This window comes from Falco biarmicus, chromosome 4, assembly GCF_023638135.1.
Source record: "Falco biarmicus isolate bFalBia1 chromosome 4, bFalBia1.pri, whole genome shotgun sequence".
Taxonomy (NCBI): domain Eukaryota; kingdom Metazoa; phylum Chordata; class Aves; order Falconiformes; family Falconidae; genus Falco; species Falco biarmicus.
In genome coordinates this window covers 100,176,160-100,189,254 of record NC_079291.1, presented here as the reverse complement: position 1 = coordinate 100,189,254, position 13,095 = coordinate 100,176,160, and positions in this window count along the sequence as shown.

Sequence of the window (13,095 nt, the reverse complement as noted above, 5' to 3'; positions counted from 1 at the left end):
AGTGTTTCACCTTATTATACTTCACTTTTTCCACACTTGTCTTCGTAAAAATAAAGATAAATAAATTTGTCCCCCCTTGTGAAGCATTGTCATGGCATTGGGTGAAAGACACAATATTAGCATAAAGTGTTATGGTCATTACTGTTCATTCAGTGAGCACATTCAAGGGAAGTTTGTTTAAACTGTGCCGCTTTGCCTGATTAAACAGTCAGCCATGAATGAAGCCACTCAGAGATGGATCTTTGGCCTGGTGCCACGGTCACCAAAGGTCAGAGCAAGGGCAAGCGGGCCTCCTCTTTCCCCATGCTAAGGTATGGCGCGGCAGTAAATACTCATAAAAATTAGCATTCCACTCACAGCCAGGTGACAAAAGCTTCCAGAACATCGTGGTTTTCAAAAACCCTTGGTGACAGGAAAACTATTTAAAGTGGGTAGAAGAGACAACAACAGAAAATGTTATAAACATTAGCACATATAAACATGGAATTGGGGGTGACATAGTTGTAGCTGAAACTGAAGGCACAGATTAAGTTTGCTCGTGTTTTCACATGAAGGCAATCTGCAAGTGAGAGGGAGAGTATCCATACGTGATTTCCCTTATCTTCTCAACAGGTATGTTTGCTTACACTCTGTGGGTTTTTCCTCCCCCCCTGAGATCTTCTGAAATGTCTGGGAGAGCAATGGGGGTACAGTTCTGGTGAACCACTGGTGAAACGAAGTCACAGCAGAGACAGAGCTGTGCAGACAAGTAGGGCCAAACCTTTCAGAGAAGATGCTAGGAAAGCATATTGACACCTTTGCTTTGCTGAGAGGATCGGCCCAATGAGCACTTTCTGTGCTTGTGTGCCCACCAGTAATCCATGAAGTACAATTTTGGAGAATATGCCCTTAGTGCAGGCTAGGTTAGAGAAGGCATGGATGGCACCATCACAGTGCCAGCAGCTGTGAGTGCTTTGGTGGGGTGAAGTAATTAATGCCTTTCTCCCCAGCAGCTAGAATTTGGGGAATCTCTACCAGGAGAGGCTTCTAGATAAAGCCTGGCCCTTTCTGGGTGCTGTGTGGCAGCAATAAACCTTTGTCATCCCTCTGACCATCAATGCTTAGAGCCCACAGACTCACTGTGCTCCCACCACGCAAAGCTGTGCTTTGTCAGCAATAGCTGCCACTTCATCCTCTTGCTCTGACCCTCTGGAGACTTAAATACAGTTATTCTACTGGTGCATTAGCAGCAAAGGGACTATATGTCTCCTCCCACCCCCTCTAGTCCTCTCGACACAGGGCAGAACATACTTTCATGCTATAGCCCCAAAGCTGATTTACCACATGAAGCAGCTCCAGTTAGATTTCTTTCTTGGACAGATTCCCTGGCCTGAGTTAGGTGCCCAGAATGTGTGTCGTAGGCTCAGCAGATCCCACCCAGGCAGTGATTTAATCTGACAGTTATACTTATTCATGGTGACATCCCGGGCAGCCAGCAGCAGCACAGAATGTTCAAGCAGTGCAGGGAGGAGGAGGTGGGACGGACGGGTGCCACCACCACACGCCAGAGCCCGGCTGAACTCCCTGTCCCCAGCAAGTACTGTTCCTTTGCCTGCTCTTCTCAGAAAAGAGGTGGGCTGCCTTTCCATTCAGCGTGTACCAGTCCAGCTGCTCCCAGGAGGAGCTTGTTACAGACACATATACACGCTCAATAGGCTCCTTCAGGCAGAGTAAATTATGTGTTTGGAGAAAAAGGGGAGGAAAAGAAAGAAGTGCAAAGCAGTCAGCATGATGGAGCTGTCGCCTGGCTGCTCTTTCGGGGGGGTCACAAGTGTGCAATTAGCATGGAGAACGAGGACATTTTTTGTTGCCATAAGACACCCACTGTAAGTTCCTGGTGAGGACTTGGGCTTTTACCTTTTTTTTCACACAAAAATGGCTCCACGACAAAGTGAACAGCTGCAGGATCAGATAACCAAGTCGTGGTCGGGCTGCACTGACTGAGCTGGGAGACCTGTGAGTCCTGTGAATCCTGCGCTTCTGGTGCACACATGCCTGAACGTGTGGCTTTTGGTGTAGATGTGTGCAGCATCAACATGCCTGTCTTTCTTCAGGTACATGGTGCAGGCCCTTGGCATTAACAGGAGTTTTGTGGTACTTAAAGGATATAGAAGATGTTCTTTATGATCCCTCGTGGCTTTCTCTGAGCTATGCATTCATTTATGGAAATACCATAACCTGGAATATGTAACAGAAAATGGTGCTTTGGAAATGCCCTGACTTAGAAATAGGAATACTGAGCTGAAACAAAATGTCCAGTTTTGTCCTCAGGCACACAGCTGCGGCTTCTGTTGGGGTCAGTAGTTACTCACAAATGTCTCAGGACAAAAGCAGAAGTGTTAGCATTTGCCACCACTAATACTAAGGTCACTACACGAGGATTCCTCCCAGTCTTAGCTGTGTATTTTCAGCCTGTTTAACAGCACTCCCAGGAGCTTTGTGTTTCTCCAGGATCCCAGACCGCTGAGTTCCCAGGATGTGATGTGCAAGTTTGCTTTTGTCTGTCCAAGCCAATCTGGAGAGATTTCTGTATTCCGTCTGTAGATTAAATTGTGAGAGGACAGGAGTGTTTTCTTCTTGGTGCTAAACCACTTCTGGTCTAGCCATCAGAGACTTATTTTATGCTGAACACTTGGTCTGAATATGTGATATTAAAGTTGGCAGGCATCCCAATGAATTGGGATAGTTTTGATTTCTGCTGATTTGTCCCATGTTCCTGGTAAATCCTAAACATCTGAGTTTGTTGTATACTACATCAGGCAGCCTGCACAGAGCACGGTTTCACTTTCAGGAGTCTATGAAGTTGAGACCTGGTCTTAACAAGCCCAGTCTTGGATTTTTTTTAAGTTCCTGCTGGGATTGTAAAAAGTGCTGTGCTCTGTGTAGGCTGGTTTAAAAGCCAGAAGAAGAAAAACAAAAAAAAAAAGGGAGAAAAAAAATATTAGTTCTTGTAAAAACAGTGTACTGAAGCTGCATCCTATTTTTTTACATGTCCTTTGACAGCTCTCTGCTCCCCCTCTACTTCTCCTGCAGCAAAACCCAGCCTCATTTAGGACTTTTCTGTGTTATCTGTGCATAATTGCAAGGAGATTGGATGCAAAACAAACTTCTGAAGTCAAAGGCTAAGGGTGCTAGAAGCATTTTTTGTTCCAGCAAAGCATTTGTGAGTTAATCAAGACTGGAACAGGATCCTGAAGGGGGATCTATGCAGTGGAACAGTCAGATATTTACTGACTTCTTAGACATGGGAAGGGGGAGTGAAAAGTTTCCCTCTAAAAAATGTGTGATATACAAGACAGCCAAGAAATTCTTGAGGTTGGAAAGGTTTTGAAAACATTATTGTGTATGCTTTTTAAAAAATGTTACTAATTTTTAGAGCTGATGAACTTTGTGAGACATCTGACAAAGTGCAGCTTGTTGTGGATGTGCCTGTCTGGGGTCAGAGTCAAGGCCAACTTCTTCTGAGGTTCTTTTTTCCAGGGAAATGGATACCTTCCCTAGTGATCCTACCTCCAGTCTCCTTCCCTCCCCCCATCTTTATCTGAGTGTCGTGATGTTTTGATGGTAACCTTCTCCCAGCTGTAAGGGGTGTGTGTGTCCTGAGTCCTCCCTCACTATCAAGAAAATCGCTCATGTGGTTGCTCTTCAGGTCTTCCACTGACCCACTAAGCAGCTGGCATCAGTAGATGGAAAGATATAGTCACAGGCTGTGGATCAAACTTGATATGAAAGACGAGGGGTAGCTGCAGTGGTGATAGGGAGGGCTTTTGGCACAGCTATGGAGAGTGTGCACTATCGGACAGCAGTAAGGAGGACAGTAAGGAGACCCCATCATCTCACCAGAAAAGCAGTTCCTGCCTGTGAACTGTTACTCTTGAACTGAGAAATAAGATAATTCAAGATAAGTAAAACCAACTTGTTTCTCAAAAAGTTGTTTGGGAATGAGCTTATTCCATTGAGCCCGATTCCCAGCACTCACAGCATCATGCACAAGCCTCCAGAAGATCGTGAGATTTGCATTTACATTTAAAAAATGATAGAATTTGTACTTGTTTTTATTCATTGTCTGGTATTCTAGCCGCTAGGGTTCGTAACTTGAAGCTGCACTTTGTAATCAAGAGAGCTAAAATACTTTCTTCCTTTTTTACCAAATCAGAAATTCTCAGTTTATCACATCGATTTAAAAGCTGGGGATTAGAAAAACCTCTCAAATACTAAAGGGGCCATAGATAAAAGCCTGACATTTGGCAAGCTTGTATTCTGCAGCTGTAACCACCATCACTTTTAGAAGTGGGAAAGATCAAGGAGATTGTAGAAATTGTCTCACAGGGGCAATTTCCTAAGTTTGAGTGCTCTGGAACTGTTTGAAAGACTTGTGTAGAAATTTGCAGGTCACAATATGAGAGGTTACTTTTCCCAAATAATTCTGAATTCATAGGAATGGCATTGCTTTGCTAAGAACAATAAGAAGTTTGATAGAATACTTTTGGCTCAATAATTGATTTGGCAATGAAAGTAGGTCAGTTCTAGGCTTCTTTTTCCATCCTTTCTTTTCTGGGAGTTGGAAAGAAAATGTATTTTTGATATTAAAAATACAAAATTGTGAACTCTTGCGCTGACATAGATCAGTTGCTTTTGATATTTATTGAAGAAGCAATCTAATTTCAGCTTCCAGAGTTCACTATAAAATTGCCAGTTTAAACTTCGCTGTAAAGTGAGCAGTTAAAAACTATTTTATACTGGTGAAAATTACTATTACTGGTCTTTAGGAAAGATGCCATCTTCCTTTTACCTTAATACTTTTCCATTACCTTAAGAACCTCATGTTATTAAGGTGGTGAGGCCTTATAAGGACTGGTTAGATAGATACCCTGGGAACTTTCCAAAAGGGACTTGTCATTTCAAGAAAAAAAATACCAAGCGCATTGTTAAGATGAGCTCAAATCCTATTGAAGAAGACATTTTTCCTATTTGTGTGTTAGCAAGCCAAGTACAGGAGGTTGGTGACTGGGCTAAGTCATAAATTGCTGATAAGTGAGAATTTCAAACTGCTTTCTCCTCAGTGATAGTTTTCCATGTGAGAGGGCAACATGTATCTTTATAGACGAGAGGGAATGCACAATAGACAGTACGCAGAGTATTTATTTTAGACTGCTGTAGACCTACAATATAGATATTCAGAACAAAGGCTGGCCCTTCAGGAATCATTGGGGAAGGAGTGATTAAGTGATCCTGAGTTAACGTGTTTATGGTGGACTGATGTGGTCATCTAAATGTCACTGAATATGACCATCATGTTTCTTCGGGCACAGTCCAGTTGAAACCTGTGTCCTGATTTGTGAAGGCAAAAGGTGCTTTCCTATCTCCTGCGCAAGTACCTGGTATCAGGGAATATTTTCAGGACTCTTGTGTTGAGTATCTGGTGCTAGTCTTCAAAGTAAGCTTGGTGCCATGAGATCACTGCTCTCTCCCAGTGTCCAGCCTGGCCTGTAGCAGCTTTTTGTGGCTCTGTTTCAGCAGCGCAGTCCATGCTACCATTCTGCTTGTTCAGGAACCTGAGCTGTGTGTCCTTTAGAGCCAGACCCACTCTTTGTTCCAGGATAAATGTGTCTGAGATGAGAGACACACAGGATCTTGGTCCTCCTGCTCCCATTTGGCCACTTAGTTTGGGTCATGCTGGCTCCCTTCTCCTGGATTTGGCTGTACAGGCTTGTACACACTACACAGAGACAGCCAGGGCACAACTCCTGAGTTGGCAGGCTCTCCTCCTACTACTCATCACTCACCAGGTGAGGGCTGGAATGGGACTGGGCTGCTACCAACCCTGAACTGAGGCAGTTCAGTTCATGGTGTTCCTCCATCATCCTGTTTTCCAGGCTACAGGCAGCAGTGCCCTGTTGAGTAAAATGTTTTTGTGGTGAAGACATGCTGCAGCACCCCATGAAGAGCTGCACCCAAAAGTATTGTTCTGAATGATCTGATCCAAGTGTTTTCTAGGTGGTACTTGGTTTCTCCTAGCATGTTTTGGAGGTGTCAGTCTACACATGCTAGCAAATTGCATCTTACGCTACAGATTTGTCACGTGTTGCTACAAGTGTTGCTGCCCAAATGCTCTGATATCCTGAGTGTCCACGTGAGCATTCCTGCTTGTCTGTGAGTGGAACCTGTGCCTGTGGACTTGGCTGGAGATCTAGAGTAAAGGACATGTTGCCCTTTCAGCTCTGCTCCTAATTGCCACTTTGAAATAGGGAGGCATGTGTGGAGCCAACAGCTGTCCAGGCAGTAAAATATATCCCTTTATTTGTTATAAGAACAGACTTTCTGGGCCAGGCTAAAAATCTGTGGTGCTCTGTATCCTGTCTTTAGCCCTAGCCAGTAGTGGAGATGGAAGATCAGGAGAGATGGAGAGTGATGCTTTGCTCGGTAAGTCCTCTAGCCTTCCAGGAGTCTGAGATTAGAGATTTCCTGTGTCAGAAGTGAGATTCCACCAGTAACCTGGGAGATGTTGGCCCTTCTTAATTTAGGGGTTCCAGGAAGGCAGTATCCTCTTATTGTGGTGGATATTTTTTATAGATATGTTGCAAAAGCTTCTGAATATGACAATGTGTAGGTAGGGAGGAAACATATGCCAGAGTGATGAAAATGCCAAACTGCAGCCTTGGCATAGTACTGCAGGTAAATTGCAGAGTGGATTTGCTTTGTCCCAGACAGAAAGTCCTGGCTGACATCTCCAACTACGTGGCTGCAGACTGGATCCAAAGGAGGACTTTGAGGGATAGCACACTTGGGCAATGTGTGGTTTGCTTGCATCTGGTGGCAGTGATGACACATACCCCTGTTTGCCGGTCAGTAATGTCTCAAGCCTGCTCCTGATGAGAGCCAACACCAATAGCTGTACCAGTGCCTGTAGGGCTGTGCAGGGAGGGCATGCCCAGAGCTCAGGATCTGGCACTCAGAACCCAAAAGTTCAGAGGTTAAACCAGAAAATGATAAAGCAGATCTCCAGATATAGCGCCGTGCGTCACCATCCCTTCTGCCCCAGCTGCTGAACTCACAGCTGCCCTCATGCCAGCTGGTCCAGAGGAGTTAAGGCAGAGCTGCTGCTGGCCGCACACACATTTTGTGCCTTTAAGAGGTTTGGCTTATTCAGACTGGGACTCAGTGTAACTGTGTGGGCTGACAAAGAGCGCTTGTCCCTTCCCCCATCCATGCTCTGCCAGAAAATGAATTTGTAAGACACTAGCTTCTGCCTCCAATCTGCTGCCGTGCGGGAGCCTGGTACTCACAGGCACCAGCACACATGCACGTGTGCACGCACACACAAACAGGCACGCATGCAGAAGTACTCAGAGGCACAGTTACTCTGGCAGCACGTGATCTCACATGGACTGAGGCAAGCAGATTGGGGCTCCAGGCACTGCTGCCACAACGGTCATGGAGCATCCTGGCTGCGCTGAGTGTGAGATGGGGATGAGATGGGGAGCTCTGGTCAGCAAGATGCTGTTTGTGTTAATGGGTTTGGGTCTTTCATGGGTAGGTCCCAGCCTGCAGAAACTCCCCAGGAAGATCACCTGGGAACATTTTGCTTGCCCTGAGAGCAACTGGGCATCTTAGGTCACCTGGAGGCATAAGCAGCAAGGTTAAAGGAGGAAAGCCCAGCTGGGAAGGCAGGGTAGGGGAAGTGACCTTAGAAGGCCTGAGCATGAACATGTGTCAGCACAAGGACCACCGGTGCTCAGCACAGAGCTGCTTGCACCATTACTCAGTGTGGGTGGTACTGGAAGGGCAACAGCATGTTTCTTCAGTTTCACTGGGAGGGCAATGGCATCATGCTTTGTTCCCCCCGTCTTAGCACCTGCCGACTGCTTGCAGTGGCTTGGGGTTAGGGAGGGTCTAAAAGTCCTGGGAGTCAGGAGATGTGTGTTGTATACACTGCTTGTTCATGGTCTAAGTGTTGGCAAGATAAAAAGTCACAGCATTTCCTGCTCCCAGGCATAATATGCTGTGTTCCCTGAAACTGAGTTAGTGCAAATCAGCTGGAGCCAAAACTTGAAGTCCTTCCTCTACATATCCATAGTTGTTACCGAGGTTGAGAAGTGATCAGCTCTCATCTGGAGCTTTGCTGATATTATTGGTAAAAACTATAGGACCGGGCCTACTATTTGGTTTGACTCGGATAGCGCGCAAATTCAGGAAGGGCTTTTGCTCAAGGTATACATTTCAGGTCAGATGCTGTAAGACTATGTAAAACCAACTGCTACATAAAGAGTTAATAGGCAAGTGATGTGGAGGAGGAGGGCTTGGGGAAAGTCACAGTATCAGGTTTTCCTCTAAGGAGCTCTCAAATGATTCTCAGCCCTGCCAAAAGTCAAACATCTCCTCCCAGTGAAGCTAAGGATGTCTGTCTTTTGACTCAGCTGCCAGAGTCACATTGCAGAATTTGATCCTTCTGCTTGTGTCCCTTCTCCCCTGTTCTGATCAGCCTCTGCCCACTGCTCTTCTGAAGCCTGAAAGATTTCAAGACCATGAAAGTGCAAGTGATCTCATCTGGCCTTGCAGGCAGTGCAGCAGGTTCTGTCTTCACGTATGATACAGTTTCAGCAATTCACGCTGTCCTCTGCGGTAATGCTAGATGGGCTGAACAGATGGGGAGGTTCGATGGCAGGGCTCAGGCTGACAGCTGCTTTGCAATTATAAGTCTGGAATGCGATTTAAGGGGTCTAAGATACTTAGTGCTGGGGCCTTAGTGCAGGAACATGCATCAAGTAGGTCAGGCTCTGCACCAGAGGAGGAGTGCAGGGAGTAGTTGTTGTGTGACAGGCAGCACTGGTCCTTCCTTAGTAGGTTTATGTCTTGACATCATTTTGATCACTGAGATTTTAACTCCCCATTTTTTGACCGTTTATTTCCATGTTTAGTTTAGCATAAAGACCAAATGCTTGTGGAATGGGACTGTGAATTTCTTACTAATTTTACAGCTTTTGGCAGTTGGTCTCTATTGGGAGTATAAGAAGGTTTACCTACGTGGCCTCTCTCTGAGGAAAGGGAGCATTTATACCCTGGTTTCTTATGTGGGAAAACAGAGGTTTGTGGAAATGAACACGTTTCTCCGAACTTTGGCCTCACAGGAAATTCATGCGGAATTTAGCAAAACATCCTTGTTCCACAGCATCCTTCTCCTCCCTGTATGCACCCAGGTTAGACTGTCTTTTAATTCATCTGAAACTCGTTTTTTCGGTATGAGGGACTGTCTTCTAAGGAGACTAATGGCATATCTGGATAGCATCTGACTTAGCTCTACCCATACTAAACCATAGTCTGGACTCAGCCTGTCAGGTCTCAGCTAGCTGAGGGATCTCTGCATGGTTCTCCATTGCATGGCGTAGATGCAGGGCATGGCCGTTCTGCAGGTGAGTGCAGTTTGCATGTTGGGACCATGGGAACAGGACAAGATGGTTTTTGACTGTAGAGGAAAAAAAGAACTTTGAGTTCTCAAAGCCAAGAAGCTATGCAAAACAGGCAAACTACCAACTCTAATGGTGAAAGCCATGCTAGAGAACAGTATAGCCAAACACTTTTTTACCCCCTATTTTCATGCAGCAGGTGAGATAATTTACTGCTCCTCCTTTTTTATGGCTCTTCAGTTTTGGCACGATCATGTAATTAGGATCAGGTTTATCTGTGGATGTTTTTGCTTTGTTGATCTGTCTTGTTACTCAGGAGAGGTAATCAGGGACTTACATCTCACAATGTGGTATGTGCTTTTGACTTTTACAGGTAAAGTTCATCTATAAAAACTCAACTGTATTTGTATTTGTTTGGCATAGAGTTTTCAGCTTCCATCCCTTTGTGCCCAGAGTGTTACTGTAATTGATCTCTGCCTGTGGAAACTGAGTTACATAATCTGAAAAATGGCAGCGAACAGTAACTGAAAAAAAAAAAAGACAAAGTCAGCAAAAGCAAGCCGTGTTGGTAAAGTCACTAGTATAAGGCCTTTTCATGTAGGGATCATAGCTCTGTCTCCTGATATTTTCTGACTTTGCAAATCTCCTTTTATAACTTCAGTCCAATGAATTGGTATGACTGCATTGGTTTCCAGCTTCCACAGGCAGCTGTGAGGGATGGGGGTGATGCTCAGTAAGGTATGCTGGTGTAGGTTCCTGGTCAGAGATGTCTGGAAGGATGAAATTAGAAAACTCTGTAGTCTGGATGTTACCTGTTCACTCTCTGCCTTGTGCTATAATATACTTTTGTTTCCAAAAAAATCGATAAAACAGAGATCCCAAAGATTTTCATTGCCATTCTTAGACACAGAAGACTTGCATTATCTAGAACTTCTGCCTATAGCGTACAACAGAGTTATGTCTGTAAAAAACAATATGGACCAGAAGCTCAATTAGAAACTTTTGTGACTGTTCTCCTCAAATGTTCCTTTTCCAAGATCTCTGAGAAAATGGGCATATTTGGATCACCTGGAAGTGGAAATACTCATTCCTGGATGTTTCCATCAGACCCAGGAATGATCCCACTTTTACTGGAGCAGTGTCCTTTTTCAAGCAGGAATTTACAATGTATGGTTCAAATATTAATATGACTGCCTAATTTCTGAACTTTTAAGAAAGAGCAGCAAACTCAAATCTTGAGGATTTTTGCCTTTCCTTGTAAACATTTTACCCCTTCAAATTATGGTAATCACGTAGAGCAGAGATTTCCTGAGTCAGTGGAGAGTCTCCATTCTCCAAGTATAAATCTTAAAGGGGATTGTGTGGGAGACTAATGTGGTTTAACTTAAGGGGAGAAATTGGCTTGTTGCCCTTATCCTGCATGAATAGATATTGCTGTCTCATAGTAATGGCATCTGTACTACTGCTAACCTCAAGTATTTAAATCTTGTATGTTGGGCCTTCACAAATGTAATGAAGTGGACACAAAAACCACTAATTTGTTTTTAAGAGCACAATTTATTATTAATCTTACGATAGTTCAATTTTAAATTGCTTTTCCAAGCTTTTTTTCCCAGTCTTTTGAACTGGAAATTTTTTGAACTGGAAATTTGCCTTTTAAAAAAAAAAAAAAAAGAGAAAAAAAAGAAAAAAAAGAAGAAAATTTGGATTCATATCTTCCCAAGAACTGGAACTAAGAAACTGAAAATGCTGGCAATGCAGAAACGTAATTTCTGTATTATCTCTGGTCATGTTTTGCTTGGTAGCAGTTCCAGCAGCAGGTGTGGAAAGTACTCACCTTGGACCCTCAGCCTGAACCTCATGTTCACGTGTAGGAGGGATTTTCTTTAAAAGCTTGAACCTTGGGTGAGGCTTATGATAAAATGATGGGACAAATCCAAATTTTAGCATGTGATGAGATAATGAATCAGAGCACTGACCTCTTATTTTGAGGTGAGCAAGAGAATAATATTTGTTTTGCAAGAAATACTGAGGCTTTTGAAACATGCATCCAAAACTTGGCCTGGATGACCATGCATGACCCAGATCCAGCTTTGGGATGTTTAGCAGGGTCTCCATGCTATTAGGCCATAATGTTTAGTCTGATGAGCTCTGCATTTCAAAGTCAGTCTTTGCTGCACCTTTGACACACACAAGGGTCAGCCTTGCAGTATCCCCCTGGAACAGTGGCTGCAGTCCTCCAAGCTGGGTGCTGAGTCCTACCACTGTCCAGTGTCACTGCCAGGTGCCCCTTGCCCCCAGATCAGGACAGCAGCTTTTGCAGTGTAAACATCCAAAAGGATCTGAAATCTCTGCATTATTTTTTGCCATAAGGAACAGCAGATGGTGCCAAACCTTGCTGCTCATAGGCTTCCTGTGTCTTGCTTGGGTGTTCAGGAGTCTCCCCTCAGAAAATGTGCATCAGTTTTGCCAGGGTGATCACACCTTCTCTGAGTACTGAATCTACCTGATACAAATAGTTTCCCTTGGGTGGTCAGCAACAATGTAATCTGCACAGCTGGCAGTTTGGGAAGGTTGAATATTAATACACGAAGTTAAATAATTGTAGATCAAAGTGTTTGAGGTCCAGCAAGATTAACGTATCCCCTGCCAGTGCGAAAGACTGAGTTTATAGGAGGATATTTCCAGTATCTTTGCGAACTGTATGAAACAGTAGCTGCTTACTCAGCTTTGGACACAGGATGGTTTGCTTTCGAGTATCATTGGAGAAGTTCAACTCAAATTAGACTTCATGCGTTAGCACAAGTGCAGGGTGACCAACCTCCAAGCCTTTGCATTGCCCCTTCCCTGTAGCATACCATACTCATCCTCCCCCAGCGCCAGCCTCCACCTCACTGCACACAAAGCAGTGTATGGCTATACCAGCCCGATTTTTATTGTCTGGCCTAGAGACGTGACCCGCTGCAAGGTAACGAGGAAACTGCAGGGCAATGGTTACTATTGCTAGAAGCTTCACATCTTGCCTCCCACATTTCTTTCATTTCCCTGGTCAGCAGCAGTCCAGGTCCTCGTGGTGTTGTGGCAGGCACTGAAGAAATCCTGTCTATTCAAGTCCATTCCCTTTCTCTCCAGGAAGAGGCCACAGGGAGGCAGCCTGGGGACTCGCTACAAGCTCCCTCATCCCTGTGAGACACATCCTGCAAACAGGAGCACAAACTGGTCCTTTCCACTTTCTGTCTTTTGACTCCATTCTTCACCATCCCTTATTCACGCAGTAAAAGCATGAATCTGGTCTTTGCTCAGTGCAAGGAGGAGACAGTACACTTATTTAGGAACTCTAAAATAATTCTACCGATAATGGTCAGAAGAAGGTCTGAGAATGTTGGGTCACCCTAGGTAAAGTCAAGTTCCCAGATTTACTTTCTGTGCCTTTGTTGTAAGGTATCCTTCATCCTTCCCCCCCCCTGTAACGATCAAAGATTTTTTTTCCCACTCTCAAGAGATCACCACCTTCTTATATCAAATCCAGAGGGACTGATTCTGCTCTGTGTCTTCCCTCCCCCATGGAAATCTGGAGTAGCTCCATTAATTTCAGTGAATTTGCTTATGATTTGCATTGATGTAACTGAAGCAAATCTGGTCCAGCAATGGG